A 22,979-nucleotide genomic window follows, 5' to 3' on the forward strand; every position below is an offset into this window, starting at 1 on the left:
CTGTGACATTCAAATAATATTCCCATTGTTCTTTTTCACAAAGTGACATAATACCTCTGTGGCCACTCATAATCACACTATGTCCTCACTGTGATCTTTGACACTCACATTATTTTCTGAAATGAATTTGGACTCTTTCATTTATCTTCACTGGTGCCTCTGATATTCACCTAATTTCCTCACTTGTTATGTGACACTCATATGATATCCTCACTGTGAGTCTGATAGTCACATAATATTCTCACATGACCTCTGACACTCATATGATGTCCTCACTGCCACCTCTTATAATCACAATTTAACCTCACTGGGACCTCTGTTACTTATGTAATACCCTCACTTTGGATTATGATATTCACAAATTATCCTCACTTGACTTCTGACACTAATATAATATTCTTACTTTAACCACTGACACTCAAATAATAGACTCACTGTGATCTAGACACTCATATTATGCACTCAATATGACCTCTGACACAGACATTATACCCTTAATTGACCTCTGACATATTATATCAACAATGCTACCTGTGACACATAATAACTATACTATGACCTTTGGCACTCACTTAGTACCCTCACTGTACCCTCTGAAACTCACATAAATCCCCATTTCTGATTTCTGACAATCACATAATACACACATTTTGACCTCAGACACAAACTACTACTACTCTCACCTCTGTCACTCACATAATATTGCACTGTGTCCTCTGAAAGTCACATAAATATTTTCACTGGGTCCTCTGACACACATAAAATATCCTCACTGTGACCGCTAACATTGACATAATACCCTCATTGTGATGTCTGAAACTGATATAATATCCTCTCTGTGAATTCTTGCACTCATAATGTCATCATTTTGGTCTCTGATACTGACATAGTGTCCATTTTCTAACCTGTGATTCTCACATAATACCCATAAATTGGCCTCTTATACTCACATATTACATTCAATGTGACTTGTCATGCACTTAATACCTTTTTGTGACCTGAGGCACTCACATCATGCTTGCAATGTAGCTTCTGACACTCACATAATATCCACACTTGGTCTCTGATATTTATATAATAAATTCAATCTGGCCTCTGACACACATAATATTCTAACTATGACTTCTATCACTCACTTAATACACTCACTTTTGACCCTGATATTCACAGAATATTCTCACTTGGCATCTGACACTCACAAAATGCCATCACTGTTACCTTGACACTCATATAATACCCTCAATGTGACCTCTTATACTCACCAAATACCTTCAATGTGACCTTATACACTCACATAATATAATTGTCACCTCTGAAACATAACACACTCACTGTTGACCAAGACAGTCACTGTGACTTTGGACACTCAAAATATCTTCATGCTGGCCCCAGATGTGACAAAATATTCTCACTGTGGCCACTGATACCCACATAATTTCCACAGTGCTGTCCCTGTGATTGGCAGTATATCCCAAGTGTAGCCTCTGACTTTTATGCAATATCCTTTCTGGGACATTTGTCACTCACATAATATCCTCATTTGGTTCTGACACTCATGTAATACCATCACTGTGGCCTCTGACATGTACATAATATATACAATTAAACCTCTGACATTTACTTAAAACCCTCACTCTGGCCTCTGAAACTCACAAAATATTACAGTGGCCTCTGACATTCACAAAATATCCTCAATGTGGTCTCTGATATTAATTAGTACCCTCACTGTGGCCAATAAGACTCACATAATTCCCTCACTGTAGCCTCTGACACTCACATAATATCATCACTCTTACAACTGACACATAATATTCTCAATGTAACCACTGTGACCACTGTCACTCATTGAATATCTTCCCTGAGACCTCTGGCATTCAATAAACATAGTCTGGCCTCTGACACTGATATAATGTCCTCAGTGTGGCTTCAAATATTTATATAAAATCCTCACTGTGCCTTCTGACACACAATATCCTCACTATGGTCTTTGACTCTCACATAATATCCTGTGTCCTCTGACACTCATATAATACACTCACTACTGCCATGACAATCACATAATATCTTCCCTTGGTCTGACCCAAAAAATTCCCTCACTGTTACCTTGATACTCACATAAAACCCTGATTGTGACCTCTAACACTCACATGTAAACCTCAATGTGGCCTCTGACTTTCACATAATATGTAACCTGTGAAACTCACCTAATAACATGTGACCTCTCACACTCACATAATACCCTCACTTTGGACTCTGACATTCACATAATATCCTCACTATGAAAAATTACATGCACCCAATGTCCATACTGTAACATCTGACTCTTACATAATACTCTTCCTCTTGTCTCTGACACACATAAAATATCCTCCATGTGGCCTCTTAAACTCACATTACACCCTCACTATAACATCTGACACTCACATAAAGTCCTTATCTGGCCTCTGACATTCATATAATATCCTTACTATGGCCTCAGGGTCTCACATAATATTCTCACTGTGACTGCAAACCTTGACAAACTGTCCTCACTGTAGCCACTGAAATTCAGATATTACCCCACTCTCCCTCTGACACATAATGTCTTCACTCTGGCAACTCACATTCATATATTATCTTTAATCTGCCTACCAACACTCACATAATACCTTCACAATGTCTCTGACACTCTGGTAATTACTTCACTATAGCCACTGACACAGAATATCCTTATGTGGTCTATGACACTTACTTATCCTCATTCTGATCCCTTTTACATAATATTTAACACTCACATAATATCTTCACCGTGGCCTAAAATACTCACAAGGTATTTGCCCTGTGGACACTCACATTCATATACAATCCTCACTTGACCACTTTTTAAAAAATACCATTTATATTTTTAAAGGTCAACATGTAAATTACAGAAAGAATAAAAATACAAGCAAAGAACAAAGTTATTAATTTGCAAGCAGCTTACTTGGACATGCCTTCCAGGTCATGAGTATGAATACACAACAGCACATTTTATGTGATTGAGACCATTGTGAGTATCATGCTTTTCCACACATGAATATTCACCAAAATGAATTCTAATACCTAACTCATTTGACCACTTATATTCACATAATATTATAACTCTGATACAAGAAACTCACATAAATACCCTCACTCTGGCCTCTGACACTCATATAATGTTTACACTTGTCCTCTGACACTAACATAATATCCTCACTGTGAAACCTGACACTCATATAATACACTCACTGTGACTGAGGACACTAATAACCTTAATGTGACTGCTGACACATAGTATCCTTAATATGCACTGTGTCCTTTAGTATTAACATAATATTCATACATTAGAGTTTATAACTAATATAGTGGTTGTCCTTTGGCTTTTAATGTGAACATATTATCAATCATTTTACATCCAAAATTGTTTCCCTGAGTCCTTTCAAATTCATGAAATAAGAAATATGTGGCCTCTTAAACTCATATAAAAACTGTCCTTTGGGGCTAGGTTTATGGCTTACTTTTAGAGCACTTGCCTAGCACAAGTTAGGAACTGGGTTCAATCCTGAGCAACACATAAAAAATAAATAAATAAAATTAAATTTTAAATAGAATTCTGTTATTTTTTAAACAGTCCCTTGTTCTTTTTATACTGATATTATGTTCATACTATAGCATTAAAATTGCTGTAATCACTAGCCTCTAGCTGTTCATACTAACATGCTTTCCATTCTATGAAATCTAAACCTAACAGAATATTTGCCTGGCTTGGTACCCATATTGTGAATGTGATGAATTTGTTGTGCCCTCTAAAACTAATAGTTGTCATGTGGTATTTAATGCTAAAGAAATATTCTTACTATTCCACATTAAACTAATATAATAGATTCCCTGGAATCTTAAGGATGATTATAATATCCATAATGACCATCTACAAAACATATAATAGCTCCCAATTAGACATCAATAATAATACAATATTCCTATTATGGTCGTTCCATGTCCTTTTTTTTAACAGTATATGCATACAATAGCATGGAAAACTATACAAGAGCTGTTCTGTCCTTTAATATTAACATAATTGCCTGATATTACAACATCAGAAATGGATATCACAGCAATTCAGAGTACTCAAATATTAATATAATATTCGAACTAGAGATCAAATACGAATAGAAACTGTGCTGTGGTTTCTAAATCCAATGTGTTATTCATAGTCTAGCATCTAAAATGAATATACTAGCTCCCCTCTACCTTGAAATACTAATATGATATCCATATTATCGCCTAAAAAAAACCAATGAAATACATATCCTGTAGACTTTAATATTACCATATGCCATCTTTTCCATAAACCCTGAAACCAATATTATAATTCACTTGTGGATTTTAATATTCATTTAATATCCTTGATATAACATCTAAAACTAGTAAACAGGTGTTCTGTAGCATTTAACATTAGCATATTTATATTATACAAACTTATGCTAATAAAATATCTGCATTTTTGGCATTAAATAATTTTTATGAGTTATCATTAAAATAAATGTTTTAACTACCATGTTGATTTCAATCCAAAGATGATATGCTTACTTGAATTTCTAAAAATGACCTAAAGGTTTATTTGTGACTTTTCATACTAATATGATATCCATACTATGACATATCAAACTGACATGAGAGTTACTTTTTAAAATTGATGTAATATTCATACTATAGGAAGTACAACTATTATAATAATGGCCCTGAGGTTTTACCACTACTACATTATCCATAGTATAGCATTTAATCTTAAAATAATAGCTTCTATAGACCTTGGATATTGATAGAAGAGGTGAGCAATAACATCCACAACAAATATAATAGCTGTTAGTCTATTATGCAAAAATAATATTGTAATAAAACTTCTCAAGATAACGCAATATGTCCTTAGTTATTAATAGTATTACCAATCGCACATCATCCAAAAGTGATAAAAAAGTTGTCCTGTGGATTGTATTCCTATTATAGAATCCACACTATTATAGATTTCTCATGACTAGGGCTGCTCTTCATGAGTTTCACTAGGAGCGAGCAGAGAGGTAAGATACAGAACGAACTGGAACCAGGATGCAAGTTCTCAACAGGCTCCATTAGAAACAAACCATGCCCAGTAACTGAAAGAGTTCAGAAGGCAACTGTCAAGCCACATAAAAAGCATTGCCTTTATCCCACTTCTCTGGGAGGAACATGTCACCAATAATGCAACCTGCAATGAAACATCCCTCAGTTATACTCAATTCATGGTCCTATCAGGCCTACCAGGCCACCTGGGATTTGACCCTTCAGATCAGACTTGAATTCTTGAACCTGAGACAAACCCAGTGACCCCTAAGTTCCATGGTTTCTTTGTCAAGATCACCATACCCTGAGTACACAGCTGCAGATATGAGGACATGAGGAGGGACATATATAGCCTGCACTGCCTTGCTGTTCCTTGCTAACACAAGACAAGAGGGCAAAGTCTGTGGGCTGTGTTTCCAGGGTGTCTCAATCTCACACTGACATTGATTGTTCTGGGATTCACACTGTGCCTTTAATCACTGTATTTGCCTAATTTGTATTTCAGTAAAGAAGCTGTGATCATAATATATCACTTTAAAATATATTATTTTGTCTACATAGATCTAGCTGTCAGAAAAATCATAATCTTAAAAGAATGTGTGTTCTTGTGATTTTCCTATTTAGAGTTTGGCACACTACATCTCTGTCTTGGATGCTCTTCTTAGATAGAGCCCTCAGAGCTTGGTGCCTCAGTATTTGGATCTGGTGATGCTGTGCTTCAGAGTGTGAGAGTCAGCACTGGGACAACTGGGTACAGAACCATGTTGAGGATATTGGTAGAAAGATGTATTAGAGGAAAGGGGCTAACACTCAGGTAGGCTTTATTGATGCACTTGTTCAAGGGAGTTCTTTGTTAAGACAGTGAATCTGTTTCCAGTGGAATCAAACCCCTCTGGAACCCAGGATCCATTACCCCTTTTCTGTGATTTCTTTTTTCTCCTGTTTTGGAGAATTAAGGAACGATTCCAGCAAATCAATTTTCAGGCATTTTGCAAGAGTGGTCAATGGGGAGAAATTATCACTAGTCGACCTTGTTAGCTTAAAGGCTTTTTACAGTGATTTGGAAACTGACTGAACTTCTGTTCATTTCATGGTCCTATCAGGTCTGCAAAGTTCATACAGGGATCTTTCTCCTTTCTGAAGAAACCTCGGGGATAGGGAATTTTATCACATAATGCCATAATGTCATAAGATGAATACCTATAGCAGCAGGAGATAAGAGGGGAGAATTTTCCATGACATTGAATTTTACCAGCTTAAAAAACAGGGACTATTTTCTTTTTTCAAATTTACTGGTGCCTCAGGGCTTACCAAACTCAGCACCATTCAGAGTTGTAAGTCTTCCTTGTGGTGATCCTCTTTATTTGTTGTTCCCCAGTAAATTTCATGGAACACAGAAGCATTCAGCAATGCACTATCCTGGTAGTCTTCTCACAGGGGTGATTGCACATATGAATATTGATATTCAAGTCTTTCCAAGCCAGTGGTCTCTCATCAGACTCTCACCTTTGTGTTCATTCAAAAGTGGGCACAGGGCACTCTGTGAACAAGCATTAGATTAATGATTATCCCCTGAAGAGAGTGTTTACCTAGTCCTTTTCCATTTTTCAAAACTGAATTCTCAGTCCATCTCTCTCCTCCAGTAACCTCCAGTAACCTATTGAATAAATATTGCCTTCTGAGCTGTTTTTTGATTCTTCTATTGGGTCCTTCTTTCCAAATTTTAGTAAGAAGAATAGAAACTGTCTTCAAAAACACATACAGAAATAAGTGACCTGCTGTGACCTTGAAAGAAGCAATGCAGATGTTCCCTAAAGAAATAGAGAAAGAGAATTCCACACCCATGGTTATGACCATGGTACTGAGCAAAGTATTGGCAATTTCACACCATCATTTCTTCTTGATAAAAATTGCTTTTATGAGTTTTATAACCAAAATGTTTTCATCTATGTGGGGCATTTAGAAATGGAAACAGAAATGCCAGTTCCTTGGTATTTAATGGGGTCCTTGGAACTTTGCCTGCTGCCACACAAACTTTTCCAAAAAAATCTCTGGAATTATAGCAGTGCCACTGCTATGGGACTATGGAGACAAAGAAATGAGAATTCTGATGACTACATCTTGGAAGTGAAATACCATGGCTCCTGCTGATTTGTTTATCTTTGAAACCAGATGCTGATATGGATTCACTTAGATGGGGAAGCAACAGGTTTTGGACAATAGAATTCTCTGGTGCTGGTGATCCCTTGTAGTTTACCTACATCATACAATGAGAAGAAATATTGAAACAATTCTAAATTTCACAGGAAGAATTGGAAGGTCTATGGCACATGGAGTCTATCTCTGAAAATCAGTCATGACAAACTTCCAGTGGGACAGAGTGGGAAGAAGGACAAGGTAGAAGTCTATTTTCCCACTTTCACTGTTGGACTCACACCATGGAAGAGTTGTATGTCATCCCATGTCCCTCTCCTTTCTGTGTTGTGTTTTCTGTATGTTGGTGCATTACAGACATAGGAATCAAACATTAGGGTTCCCAAGGAGTACATATATAAATGGTCTTATAAACCTGATGACAACTTCAAAAGCATATGCTAGAATAATCCCAGGGGAATAAATGGCAAAAGTATTCAGGTCTTGTAAGGTGTAATGACTTCTTCAGGACCACCCACATAGCCAGAGGAGAAAATGGGTCTGATCCAAACTGTATCTCCAAACCAGGTGAGTTGTCTACACCTGTGACACACTGGGGACCAGATCCAGTGTGTGTTGATGTAACCATGTCCACTTGTGTATTTTGCAAGGAAAGATGGCAGATATTTTCATCTCAGTGGGCCTTTAGAAACATCTTGTGTGAGAAAGGGCTTTGAGTATGGAGTCCTCAAGGAAGTGACCTCACTTCCTTGGCAGTAGAACCCACAGAACTTGGAACCCTAGTAACTAGGCACCCATATTCCAGATAAACTCTCATTCTGCTCACTTGTGTTGAGATGGCAAGACCAGAGCCATGAGTTCTTGTTGTCTACTCGTCTTTGGATGTTTATTTCTCAGGAAAGTCCCTAGTAGGTGCCTTTCCCAAGATTTGAAGTACTGTATCATTGTTGGGACAAACAACTCTGGTGATATTTCCCAAGAAGATCAGAGGTAAAACAGGACAGGCCATGGAAGTGAGTAGAGTCTAGACTTCCACTCAAATTCCCATTTAGATAGCACCAGACCCTTACTGTTTTTGTCTGTGTGTGTTTATATTTGTGTCTCATATTTGTGACTCATTGTTTTTGATGTTGATCAAACTGTGATACTATCCTTTAAAAGAGTGCCACCTTACATCATTCCCTCCACACCTCAGAGAGACATAACTACATATTTGAGTGAGTACAAACTAGTACTTCACAAGCCCTAGTAACTATACTTCTTAGCAAGTCTTCTCTAAACACATTAGAGAGCCTTTCTACTCACATCAGAGAGCCTGCAATACACAGCTCAGAGAAAACTTTTGATTCAACATAGAGACCTTTCCTATGCATAGATTTATTTCCACTGAAAATAACCCTGTTATTCACTTAAGTGAACACTTACAATATCATCAATAAGTCTTCCTACAAACCTCATAAAGCCCTCCTACACTCTTCAGAGGATGCTCCCTACATGTCAGAGAGCCCACCCTACATAAAAATGAGAACCCACTTAACACCTCAGAGAATCTTTTCTTCACACCTCAAACTCGCTTCCCTACATGTCTAAATAATCACTCCCTGCTAATACCAAGAACTTTTTCTACACACCTCAAATTGTCATTCATATACCCCATAGGGACATTGCCTTCATATGTTATTGAACAACACTTAAACAATTCAGAAAGCCTTTCCTATACACCCCAGAGGGTACTTCCTATAAATTCCAGCGAGATATTAATTCAAACCTCAGATTTCCCATGCTACAAACAACAACACACCCTACTACACAACTCGGATACAACTTACTACTCAGCAAAATGTTCTTTCTACTCACCTCTGAGGGTTGGCCTGACACACATCAGAGAAGACTCTGGATACACTATTGAGTTGCCTTCCTAAACATTGTAGGGATTTCCCCTATTATACTCAAAGAATACTCCCATTATATCTCATTGTGTTCTACCTAGTCACATGAGATAGATTTCATTATTCATTTCTGAGGGCCCTAATTATCCAACAGAGCACACTCCTATGCAGACAAAACCCTTATACACCTCTCATAGATTCCACCTGCACACTTAATACAGGCCTCCCTACATACCTCAAATAATAAGCACTGCAAATCTCAGAGAACCTTCCCTTCACATTTCAGTGAACTCTTCTTACGCACATAGTAGTCATACCTACTCATATCAAGTGTTCTTTCTGTAGAATTCAGAGGGCTATCCATACACACCTTAGACACGATTTCCACACACATTATTTATCAAACAATGTTGGAACCAGAGAACCATTGCTACACACCACACACCATGCCTCTACACATTTTAGAATGCCATCATTTCACTATTCAGAGGGCCCTGTTACACACCTCAGAGAACCCTCCTTTCAAACATTAGTTTGTCCTCATTTACCTCAGAGATTTCTCCTTACTTAATATAGATGTCCACAAATACACACCTCAGTTAACTCTTAATTTTTACCAATGAGCACCCATGTTATACACCTCATTCAACAGTTCTCCCTCAACATCTCAGAGAGGCACCTATACAAACCTCAGAATGCCCTTTCAACAAACCTTTAAAAACCCTACCTACTCATCATTTGTAGCCCTCAAAACTAGCCAAAAAGTACTCCATATTTACCTCCAAGGGCCAAAACTAAAAACCTAATAGAACCCCGAAGATACTCTTTTGAGTGTCCTACCAAAACACCTCAACAGTTTCTCTCTTCTATTCTCAAATATTCCTCTCACTGCACCTGAGTTTATTCTTGCTACTCATATCAGAGATCTCACTATTCACTGTAGAAGTTCCTCCCTACATATCTAAGATAGCATTTGTACTATGTCAAACAGACCTCCTATACCGCTCAAAGATACCTCTGCCCACCTAATATAGACATTCCTACACAACTTTCAGAGCCCTCCAAACACACATCAGAATTCTATCCCTCTAAATTTCAATTAGACTTCACTACATACCTCAGTGAACCTACACGGCAAAGCTCAGAGTCCAGTCTACTCATCTCCTTGATTACTAACTTCAGACCATACTGATCCCCTTTCCAAACTTCATGGGACCCTCTCTTCTACATCCACTTGTACTCTTTACTCATCTAACAGAGCTCTTACTACTCACATCAAAAAATATACAAACACAACTAACTGAATCTTTCCTACTCATCTCAGTTCACCCTATCTATACACCTGAGTGAGCCCTTCCAACTCAACTGAAAAGACCCTTACACACAATTGTTGTAGCTCTCCAACACACATCATAGAACCATCCCGCACACCTCATAAAGTCCATGGAACAAAGCACACAGGCCGCATGCTACCAACTTCAGAGAGACTACTCTACATACCTCAGTTTAACCTTCATACCCAACAAAGTGTACCCTCCATACTCAATTCTAGAGCAGTTTCTACAGACATCAGAAAAGTTCCTACATAAATCAGTGAGTAAAACCATACTTCTTTGCAAGAAGAAACAATGTTTCTTTGCAAATCTTCTATAAATACCTCAAAAAGCCTATACACTCACCTCACAGAGGCCTCAATATACACACCTCAGAGAACAATTTGACTCTCCACCATGGCCTTCCCTATACTCCATAAACACTGACTCTTACTCTGAACCTAAATCTAACACTAACCATAAACCTAAGTCCTCCCTAAATGCCACAGAGTTCTCCCTGACTCTGAAACTGACCATGACTTGGCCCTGACCCCAAACCCTAACGCTAGACATAAACTAACCCTAACCTCATAGTACTCTCCCTTCTACACCAGTGTTTTCTCCCTACTCATCTTGCCAAAGTCTTATTACTCTCCTCAAATGGCCCCCCAACCACAGCTCACTGAGTTCTTACTACAATTTCCAGTGCACACACCCTGTGCAACTCTGTGAGCCATCCCAACTCACTTCAGGTGACCATAACACACACAAAAATGAGTCTTAGGACAAGCATCATATAACCCTTTTACACAATTCATACACACCTCCTAACACAGCTCAGCAGTGGCACATTACCAATCTTAGAGAATCCTCTCTACACATATCATAGTATGGTCAATAAACATCAATGGAAACCATCCTTATATCAAGAGTAGTATCCACTTGTGTAGACAACCTCAGGTAGACATCTATATATATCTTAATGAGTACAAATTATACAAGACATTTGTACTAACTATACTTCTATGCAGTGCTCTGTAAACACCTCAGAGAGAATTTCTACTCACCTCAGAGAGCCCTTGCTACACATCTCAAAGAGTTCTTTCCAGTCACCTCAGAGGTCTTTCCTATACACTGCAAAAACCCTACTTATTCAGTTAGGTAAGCCTTCCCTCTCATAGTAAGAAGTCCACTGACAAACCTTTTAAATCCCCCCTAAACCTTTCAGAAGGTCCTCCTGACATACATCATAGAGACCTCCCTACACAAAGAGAACCAGTTTTAGCACCCCAGAGAACATTTACTACATGCCACAAACTCATTCCACTACACATCTAAGTAATCCTACCCTACTCACAACAAGAGCCCTTCCTACACACCTCAAAGTGACATCCATACACAGTGTAGTGATGCTTCCTCCACACTTTATTGAGCAGCAACCAAACAACTCATATAGCCCTCCATATACATCCCAGAAAACACTCCATATAGACCCCAGAGAGATGTTAATTCAAACCTCAGGATGCCCATGTTACACACCTCAACCAATGCTACAAACACAAAACAGATAGATCTCACTTCTATGAAAAACTCTCCCTACTCATCTCTGGGTGCTGCATGTACACACCTAAGAGAGCCCCCATCATTCTCCATTGAAAACCCTAACAAACACTTCAGAGATTTCTTATACTATCCTCAAAAAACCCTCCCAACAAAACACAGTGTGTTCTCCCTAGACATATCAGATATATCTCACTATTTACTTCAGGGGCTCCTCCCTCCTCAAATGTGTTAACATGTATACTCAGTCATAAGGCCCACTTACACTCCCATAGATCCCTTGGCATATCAAATAGAAAACTCCCTACACACCTGTGAGAGTCCTCATACACACATCAGAATGCCATCCTTATGCATTTAAACCAGACCTCACTGTACATCTTGGAGAACCTACAATACAGAGCTCAGAGTGTCTTCCATACACATCTCACCAAGTCTGACCTACATGTGACATAGTTTCCCCCTTCCCACTTCATAAGGTCCTCCCTTCTACATCAGTTTTTTCTCCCTACTTCTCTTACAGAACTCTCAATACTCAGCTAAAGAGGCCCTCCACAAACAGCTCACTTTGTCCTCTCTATTCATCTCAGTACACATTCTTTATACAGCTGAGTGACCCCTCCTTACTCATCTCAGAAGGACCACCCACAAACATCATAGGGATCTCTGATACATGTCAAAGATCTCTTCTATGGAACTTACAGAAGTTCCTCTAAACAGATCAGAGACTGCAAGTTACCAACCTCAGAGTTCTCTCTACACAACTCAAAGTAACCTTCATTCACATCAAAGAAAGCCCTTCCTACTTACCTCAACAGCAGTCTCTACACACCTCAGAGAGACTTCCATACACAACTCAGCAAGTACAAATTAGATTCCTTTAAATGCCCTCTTTACTAACTACACTTCATTTCAACTACTTTCTAAAATCCCTCAGAAAGCTCATCTACTCACCTCAGAAATATCTCAATACATGCCTAAGGGAGTCCATCTAATTCACAACAGAGATCTTCCCTATATACTGAAAATACTGACCCCAACCCACCATTCAATCCTAACTCTAACACTAACATTTAGCCCATAATACATACCACAGAGAGCCCTTGCTGATATTGACAGTGACCATGACCCTTACCTTGACACATTACTGATGCTAATGCTAACTTTAATCTTAACCTCATAGAACCTTCCTTTCTACATCAGTTTTTTTTCTCCCTACTCATGTCACAGAGCTCTCATGATTTACCTTCAAAGGCCCACCAAACACTTCTCATTAAGTCCTTTCTACAACTCACAGAACACCCTTCCTATGCACCTCTGTGAGCCCTCTGAGATTACATCAGGAAACCCTCCCACACACCACTAGGAAATTTCAAACACATTTTATAGAGCTCTCTTACACTTGTCATAGTTCGCTCCCTCCACAGTCATATACTACCAATATAAAGCACCTCCCAAATTATCTGAGTACCCTCCTTAGACAAATAAATTGCTGCCTCTACTTACATAAATGCATTTCCTTCACACTTCAGAAGGATGTCCTTGCATTTCTGTTTGTACAAATTAGTTTCCTTTTCAGTCCTGTTCTACTAGTTAAACTTCTTTGCAAGTGCACTGCAAACACCTCAGAGAGTATCTACTGATGACAGAAAGTCCTCAATATTCATCTCATAGAGCCCTTTTGACTCACAACAGAGGCCTTCCCTATAAATTGCAAATACTGAACCTAACCCTGAGCTTGACACTAACCCTAATTTAAGCCTAAAACTCAGCCTTTCTTACATACCAGAAAGCAATCGCTGACAGTGGCACTGAACATGAACCTGAACCTGACCCTAAATCCTGACCCTAAGCCTAACATAATAGTGCCTTTCCTCATTCATAACTTTGTTCTCCCTACTCATCTCACAAATCTCTGAGTACTCACCTCAAATGACCCTTGAAACACAGTTCAGTGAGCTCTTTCTACAATTTACAGAGCATCTCCCTGATTCACTTTGTGAACCCTCTCAAATCATCTCAGGGGGCACTTCCACATATGTGTCAAGTCCGTGATGTCCTCCTTGGAACATGCTGACGGAATGATTCACTTCTCTCTTGATGAGCGACCAGAAGACCACTCATCTTCACATGGAACATGGGCATCCCATGTTCCATCTGTCTCCTTTCCAGACTTCATTGCATATGTGGAGAAACATGACAGATGGAATCTGATGTGCCCCAAATCAAAGATCACCCAAACCAAGGCGCTGCACTGCATTCTCAACTGAGGTGAGAACACACAGCACATCTCTATTTGTGGCTACTAGGTCCCTAGGCTGTTTTCCTGATTCTGCAGCTAACCCGGGTGCTACCAGTCTTGGAGGAGTGTGGTCAGAAGGCAAATCCACCACGTGCTCTCAAGAAGGCCTGGGACCCAGCTTTTTCCACTGGAATTATGGGGGCTAGTAACCTTCATCAGGAGCCAGAAGAACTGCCTGTCAGTAAGCTCTGTGCGGCCAACTGAGCACAGCGCCATCTAGTGGACCTGGGCAGAATTGAGAGCTGTCAGACTTCAAAGGGATACTGATCCTGTCTGGGTAAGGGGAAAATTATTGCTCTCAGGACTCTGTACAACTTAGAGCCTGTTTCTTTGTCGCCTGGGCATCAAGGATAGAATCATTTCTTCAAAAACGCAAGACCCTGGCACCAGCTCCTTTCATCTAACCTCTAGCCTTCACAGCCGAGCTGCCATATGTCTTGAATGGTCTTTAAATCGGCCAGCAGCTAAGTGGTATCTGGTTGCCATGGGAACCGTGAGGCTTGTGTGTTCGGAGGCCGCTACTCTATGACATCAGGTGGAATCTGGGGTTCAGGTGCAATGTCACTGGAGACATTGCTGAAAGTTCACGATGCTCAAGGTTTTACAAACAATCTGGGAAGTGAAATCAAGTGATTTCTAATTCCGGAGCCTTGAAGACCCACGACATTCACAACCTAGCTCTCCAATGACTGCTCCTTCCCATTTGATTTGAGGAGTAGGCCCATTTGTGCCTCTCATGGCACAGGAGAACTGATAATCAATTGTTCCGTGTCTCTGAGTGGGAAAATTGCATTGAAATGAATGAGGGATCAATTATGTGACTTTTGCCACTTATCACTCTCTACTAAATCTTGAGAGTAAAAACTGAAAATCCGATGAGGAGAAGATAGGAATTGGATGAGGAATGTTTTCTTTTGTCCACCACGTTTTGATTCTGGGACCCAAGATCATATGAGCCATTACCCCATTCTTTGCCTGTTTATATCTCCCAAGAGAGAATGGCAGAAGCAGTTTGACTGAGGGAAACAGGCTTGGAAATGGAGATAAAACAGTTTATCTCCAGCTGGTTCAACAATTCTTGTGAGTGTGAGCAGAATCATGCACCTGAACTGCCTTCTCCATTATACAGAGCTCTCTGAGCTTTCATATATTTCAAATAAAGGTCAAGAGGTAAAATAGGAAAACAAATATTCTCTAGGAAAATATCAGTTTATTTTGAATGCAATGGATATGGATTCATGTTTGAATGATCCCAAAATCTCCCTTTGGAGTCGGCAATTGAGCATCTTATCAATCCCACATAGTCCGGGCTCTGCCCTTTACCTGGCATTCTTGGATCCCTGATATCTATTTCTGATCACGGATCAATCAGCCCTTTCCATTTTCATCCAAAAGGAAGACGGGAATAGTCTTTCCCTCAGACAAAGGAGTAAACTTGGGTTTGACAGGGAGAAAGTTTCCTTGCTGGATTGATGTGAACAGGAGAATTAAGAATTGCATAGACATTGTTTGGCTTGGTCATGATGGATTCGCTGCCTAGTATTTCACAAATTATGTCTGTAGGTGATCAAGTGTTGTAAGTCCGAGAATCCCTTTCAGGGCAGCAGACCATATAGCACAGTTGGTAGAGGGCCATCCTCTCATGCTGGAAGCCCTGGTTCGAATCCCCAGCACTCTGTGTTTCTGGAAATAACAAACAATTGAAAACTAACTTCCATCAGTATTTTTCTTTCTCTTCTCCTATCCTCACAAATGACTCCACACTCGAAACACAACCCATTGGAATGCAAACAAATGCCATCAGCAACTCTCAGCAGGATACTGGGCTCCAAGAGAGCAGTGCTGCCCAGTCACCCGCATATCTACAGAGTATTTATTCCATGAAATCACTCTACACTCCTTAGGACAGAAATCACGATTCTCCCATGAGTATGCTTATCAGGATAATTCTTCAACAATTTCTTCAGCTGCTTCTTGTACAACAATTTCAAGTAATTTTAAAATGTCAAATGCACTTGTACCAGGCACTTTCCAGGCTTTTAGGACACACTCTCATACTCTCTTTCCATGAAGGGGACGTCCACACCAGAGACTTTCCACGGGTACCTCAATGTCTCCTGGAACAACAAGATGTGCACACAAAAGACAGCCGCTCTTGTCCCTGGAACGACTCCCTCACGTTTGCTTTGGAGAGGCTTGCCTGTGATTTCTTACTGAATAAAGTTAGGTTTCGGGGCAGGATCCACGTTAGACTGTAATGATAGCATTCAGGAGGATCACGAGGCATTTAAAACCTACTCAATCAATTTCATTGGAGATTTAGTGTCACAAGGAATGGAGCTCTTTCGTAGACTCCTGTTAATATTGATGGACACCCTCAAGAGAAGCAGAGCAGGGATTAGTGTAGCATATCCCAGTATCAAATGGCTTAATTTGTAGTTCGTGGGAGAAAGTACAATAAAGTTGGGAAGGCCTTTGCTTAGATTTATCGTACCAGAAAAAATAGCAATCATGATTAGTATATTCCGCTATCCCTCGGGAGCAACAGAAAGAGACAGGAATTTCCAAGGGCACTGTTGTTCTCAAATGGGGAATGAACTTCTGTATTCATGGTTACATAGAGAATGAGCGGCCAATAACAACTCCTGTATTTGTACTGAAGGATGTGACTGAATATATGTTGTAGGGATTAGGGTTGACTGTGATTTTTGTCGAGTTTCATAGATTCTCTACTCCGAAGATGTTTTCCAGCCTGAAAAGCCTTGGAACTTCTGCCCCCCAAATACCCTTTCTCTCCACTTTTGAATATTCAGCTTGGAGCCTTTGAAAATTTCCACTTTCAGCACGGTCTATTTTGAAACCTGCTGTCCTGCCCTGTGTATCTGAGCTCATCATGCCATCAATAGTCTGTTAATTCATCTCCCAGCTTGTGGTCTGCTCCATCCCGGGGATGGTTTGAAGAATCCTGGCAATATCCCACAGGCCCTTGCGACAGAGATATATTTTTCAGGTCAAGAAGTTGAACCATATTTGAATAAAGATAGGCAAGACATTTGTGCATCTTGTTTAGATTTGATATGACCCTGGAAAAATCCCAAAGGTGTTTCAGGGTGCTGTCTATTTGTAAGGCAGCAACCAAGTAGGAGTTGCCTGGCCGTTTCAGTGAGCAGAGAACAACTCTCCTTGCATGTCAAGTCCGTGATGTCCTCCTTGGAACATGCTGACGGAATGATTCACTTCTCTCTTGATGAGCCACCAGAGGACCACTCATCTTCACATGGAACATGGGCATCCCATGTTCCATCTGTCTCCTTTCCAGACTTCATTGCATATGTGGAGAAACATGACTGATGGAATCTGATGTGCCCCAAATCAAAGATCACCCAAACCAAGGCACTGCACTGCATTCTCTACTGAGGTGAGCACACAGAGCACATGTCTATTTGTGGCTACTAGGCACCTAGGCTGTTTTCCTGAATCTGAAGCTAACCAGGGTGCTACCAGTCTTGGAGGAGTGTGGTCAAAATGCAAATCCACCACGTGCTCTCAAGAAGGCCTCGGTCCCAGCTTTTTCACTGGAATTTGTGGGGGCTAGTAGCCTGCATCAGGAGCCAGATGAGCTGCCTGTCATAAGCTCTGTGCGGCCAACTGAGCACAGCGCCATCTAGTGGACCTGGGCCGAATTGCGAGCTGTCAGACATTCAATGGCATACCGATCCTGCCTGGGTAAGGGGGAAATTATTGCTCTCGGGACTCTGTACAACTTAGAGCCGGTTTCTTTGTCGCCGGGGCATCAAGGATAGAATCATTTCTTCAAAAACGCAAGACCCTGGCACCAGCTCCTTTCATCTAACCTCTAGCCCTCACAGCCAAGCTGCCACATGTCTTGAATGTTCGTTTAAATTGGCCAGAGGCTAAGAGGTATCTGGTTGCCATGGGAACCGTGAGGCTTGTGTGTTCTGAGGCCGCTACTCTATGACATCAGGTGGAATCTGGGGTTCAGGTGCAATGTCACTGGAGCCATTGCTGAAAGTTCACGATGCTCAAGGCTTTACAAACAATCTGGAAAGTGAAATCAAGTGATTTCTAATTCCGGAGCCTTGAAAACCCACTACCTTCACAACCTAGCTGTCCAATGACTGCTCCTTCCCCTTTGATTTGAGGAGTAGGCCCATTTGTACCTCTCATGGCACAGGAGAACTGGAAACCAATTGTTCCATGTTTCTGAGTTGGAAAATTGCATTGAAATGAATGAGGGATCAATTATGTGACTTTTGCCACTTATCTCTATCTAAAAATCTTGAGAGTATTAACTGAAAATCCGATGAGGAGAAGATAGGAATTGGATGACGAATGTTTTCTTTTGGCCACCACGTTTTGATTCTGGGACCCAAGATCATATGAGCCATTACCCCATTCTTTGCCTGTTTATATCTCCCAAGAGAGAATGGCAGAAGCAGTTTGACTGAGGGAAACAGGCATGGAAATGGAGATAAAACAGTTTTATCTCCAGGTTGTTCAACAATTCTTGTGAGTGTGAGCAAAATCATGCACATGAACTGCCTTCTCCATTATACAGAGCTCTCTGAGCTTTCATATATTTCAAATAAAGGTCAAGAGGTAAAATAGGAAAACAAATATTCTCTAGGAAAATATCAGTTTATTTTGAATGCAATGGATATGGATTCATTTTGAATGATCCCAAAATCTCCCTTTGGAGTTGGCAATTGAGCATCTTATCAATCCCACATAGTCCGGGCTCTGCCCTTTACCTGGCATTCTTGGATCCCTGATATCTATTTCTGATCACGGATCAATCAGCCCCTTCCACTTTCATCCAAAAGGAAGACGGGAATAGTCTTTCCCTCAGACAAAGGATTAAACTTGGGTTTGACAGGGAGAAAGTTTCCTTGCTGGATTGATGTGAACAGGAGAATTAAGAATTGCATAGACATTGTTTGGCTTGGTCATAATGGATTCGCTGTCTAGTGTTTCACAAATTATGTCTGTAGGTGATCAAGTGTTGTAAGGCCGAGAATCCCTTTCAGGGCAGCAGACCGTATAGCACAGTTGGTAGAGGGCCATCCTCTCATGCTGGAGGCCCTGGTTTGAATCCCCAGCACTCTGGGTTTCTGGAAATAACAAACAATCGAAAACTAACTTCCATCAGTCTTTTTCTTTCTTTTCTCCTATCCTCACAAATGACTCCACACTCGAAACACAACCCATTCGAATGCAAACAAATGCCATCAGCAACTCTCAGCAGGGAACTGGACTCCAAGACAGCTGTGCTGCCCAGTCACCCGCATAACTACAGAGTATTTATTCCAGGAAATCACTCTACTCTCCTTAGGACAGAAATCACGATTCTCCCATGAGTATGCTTATCAGGATAATTCTTCAACACAAACCCAGGTGCTCTTGTAAAACATTTTTCAGGAAATTTTCAAATGTCAAATGCACTTGTACTAGGCACTTTCCACGCTTGTAGGACACACTCTCATACTCTCTTTCCATGAAGGGGACGTCCACACCTGAGACATTCCACGGGTACCTCAATGTCTCCTGGAACAACAAGATGTGCACACAAAAGACAGCTGCTCTTATCCCTGGAACTTCTCCCTCACGTTTGTTTTGGAGAGGCTTGCCTGTGATTTCCTAGTGAATAAAGGTAGGTTTCGGGGCAGGATCCACGTTAGACTGTAATGATAGCATTCAGCAGGGTCACAGGGCATTTACAACCTACTCAATCAATGTCACTGGAGCTTTAGTGTCAAGAAGAATGGAACTCTTTTGTAGACACCTATTAATATTGATGGACATCCTCAGGAGAAGCAGTGCAGGGATTAGTGTAGCATATCCCAGGATCAACTGGCTTAATTTGTAGTTCGTGGGGGAAGGTGCAGTAAAGTTCAGAAGGCCTATGCTTAGGTTTCTCGTGCAAGAAAAAATAGCAATCATGATTCGCATATTCTGCTGTCCCTCAGGAGCAAAAGAAAGAGACAGGAATTTCCAAGGGCACTGTTGTTCTCAAATGATGAATGAAGTTCTGTATTCATGGTTGCATAGAAAATGAGCAGCCAATAACTACTTCCTGTATTTGTAGTGAAGGATGTGGCTGAATATATGTTGTAGAGTTGAGGGTTGACTGTGATTGTTGGCGACTTTCATAGAGTCTCTATTCTGAAGATTTTTTCCAGCATGAAAACCCTTCGAACTACTGGCACCCAAATATGCTTTCTCTCCGCTTTTGAATATTCAGCTTGGAGCTTTTTGAAAATTTCCACTTTCAGCTCGGTCTATTTTGAAACCTGCTGTCCTGCCCTGTGTATCTGAGCTCATCATGCCATCAATAGTCTGTTAATTCATCTCCCAGCTTGTGGACTGCTCCATCCCGGGGATGGTTTGAAGAATCCTGGCAATATCCCAAAGGCCCTTGCGACAGAGATGTATTTTTCAGGTCAAGAAGATGAACCATATTTGAATAAAGATAGGCAAAACATTTGTGCATCTTGTTTAGATTTGATGTGACCCTGGAAAAATCCCAAAGGCGTTTCAGGGTGCTGTCTATTTGTAAGGCAGCAACCAAGGAGGAGTTGCCTGGCCGTTTCAGTGAGCAGAGAACAACTCTCCTTTCATGTCAAGTCCGTGATTTCCTCCTTGGAACATGCTGACGGAATGATTCACTTCTCTCTTGATGAGCCACCAGAGGACCACTCATCTTCACATGGAACATGGGCATCCCATGTTCCATCTGTCTCCTTTCCAGACTTCATTGCATATGTGGAGAAACATGACCGATGGAATCTGATGTGCCCCAAATCAAAGATCACCCAAACCAAGGCACTGCACTGCATTCTCTACTGAGGTGAGCACACAGATCACATGTCTATTTGTGGCTACTAGGCCCCTAGGCTGTTTTCCTGAATCTGAAGCTAACCAGGGTGCTACCAGTCTTGGAGGAGTGTGGTCAAAATGCAAATCCACCACGTGCTCTCAAGAAGGCCTCGGTCCCAGCTTTTTCCACTGGAATTTGTGGTGGCTAGTAGCTTGCATCAGGAGCCAGATGAGCTGCCTGTCATAAGCTCTGTGCGGCCAACTGAGCACAGCGCCATCTAGTGGACCTGGGCCGAATTGCGAGCTGTCAGACATCAAAGGCATACCGATCCTGCCTGGGTAAGGGGGAAATTATTGCTCTCGGGACTCTGTACAAATTAGAGCCGGTTTCTCTGTCGCCGGAGCATCAAGGATAGAATCATTTCTTCAAAAACACAAGACCCTGGCACCAGCTCCTTTCATCTAACCTCTAGCCCTCACAGCCGAGCAGCCACATGTCTTGAATGTTCGTTTAAATTGGCCAGACCCTAAGAGGTCTCTGGTTGCCATGGGAACCCTGAGGCTTGTGTGTTCTGAGGCCGCTAAAATATGACATCACGTGGAATCTGGGGTTCAGTTGCAATGTCACTGGAGCCATTGCTGAAAGTTCACGATCCTCAAGGCTTTACAATTTGGTAAGTGAAATCACGTGATTTCTAATTCCAGAGACTTGAAAATCCACGACCTTCACAACGTAGCTGTCCAATGACTGCTCCTTCCCCTTTGATTTGAGGAGTAGGCCCATTTGTGCCTCTCATGGCACAGGAGAACTGGTAACCAACTGAGAACTGGTAACCAACTGTTCCGTGTTTCGGAGCGGGAAAATTGCATTGAAATGAATGAGGGATCAATTATGTGACTTTTGTCACTTTTCACTCTCTACTAAATCTTGAGAGTAATAACTGAAAATCCGAATGAGGAGAAGATAGGTAATTGGATGAGGAATGTTTTCTTTTTGCCACCACGTTTTGATTCTGGGACCCAAGATCATATGAGCCATTACCCCATGCCTTTGCCTGTTTATATCTCCCAAGAGCGAATGGCAGAAGCAGTTTGGACTGAGGGAAACAGGCATGGAAATGGAGATAAAAAAGTTTTATCTTCAGCTTGTTCAACAATTCTTGTGATTGTGAGCAGAATCATGCACCTGAACTGCCTTCTCCATTATGCACAGCTCTCTGAGCTTTCATATATTTCAAATGAAGGTCAAGAGGTAAAATAGTAAAACAAATATTCTCTAGGAAAATATCAGTTTATTTTGAATGCAATGGATATGGATTCATGTTTGAATGATCCCAATATCTCCATTTGGATTCGGCAATTGAGCATCTTCTCAATCCCACATAGTCCGGGCTCTGCCTTTACCTGGCATTCTTGGATCCCTGATATCTATTTCTGATCACGGATCAATCAGCCCCTTCCATTTTCATCCAAAAGGAAGACGGGAATAATCTTTCCCTCAGACAAAGGAGTAAACTTGGGTTTGACAGGGAGAAAGTTTCCTTGCTGGATTGATGTGAACAGGAGAATTAAGAATTGCATAGACATTTTTTGGCTTGGTCATGATGGAATCGCTGCCTAGTATTTCACAAATTATGTCTCTAGGTGATCAAGTGTTTTAAGTCCGAGAATCCCATTCAGGGCAGCAGTCCATATAGCACAGTTGGTAGATGGCCATCTTCTCATGCTGGAGGCCCTGGATCGAATCCCCAGCACTCTGGGTTTCTGGAAATAACAAACAAACGAAACCTAACTTCCATCAGTCTTTTTCTTTCTTTTCTCCTA

Source organism: Sciurus carolinensis, unplaced genomic scaffold (genome assembly GCF_902686445.1).
Source record: "Sciurus carolinensis unplaced genomic scaffold, mSciCar1.2, whole genome shotgun sequence".
Taxonomy (NCBI): domain Eukaryota; kingdom Metazoa; phylum Chordata; class Mammalia; order Rodentia; family Sciuridae; genus Sciurus; species Sciurus carolinensis.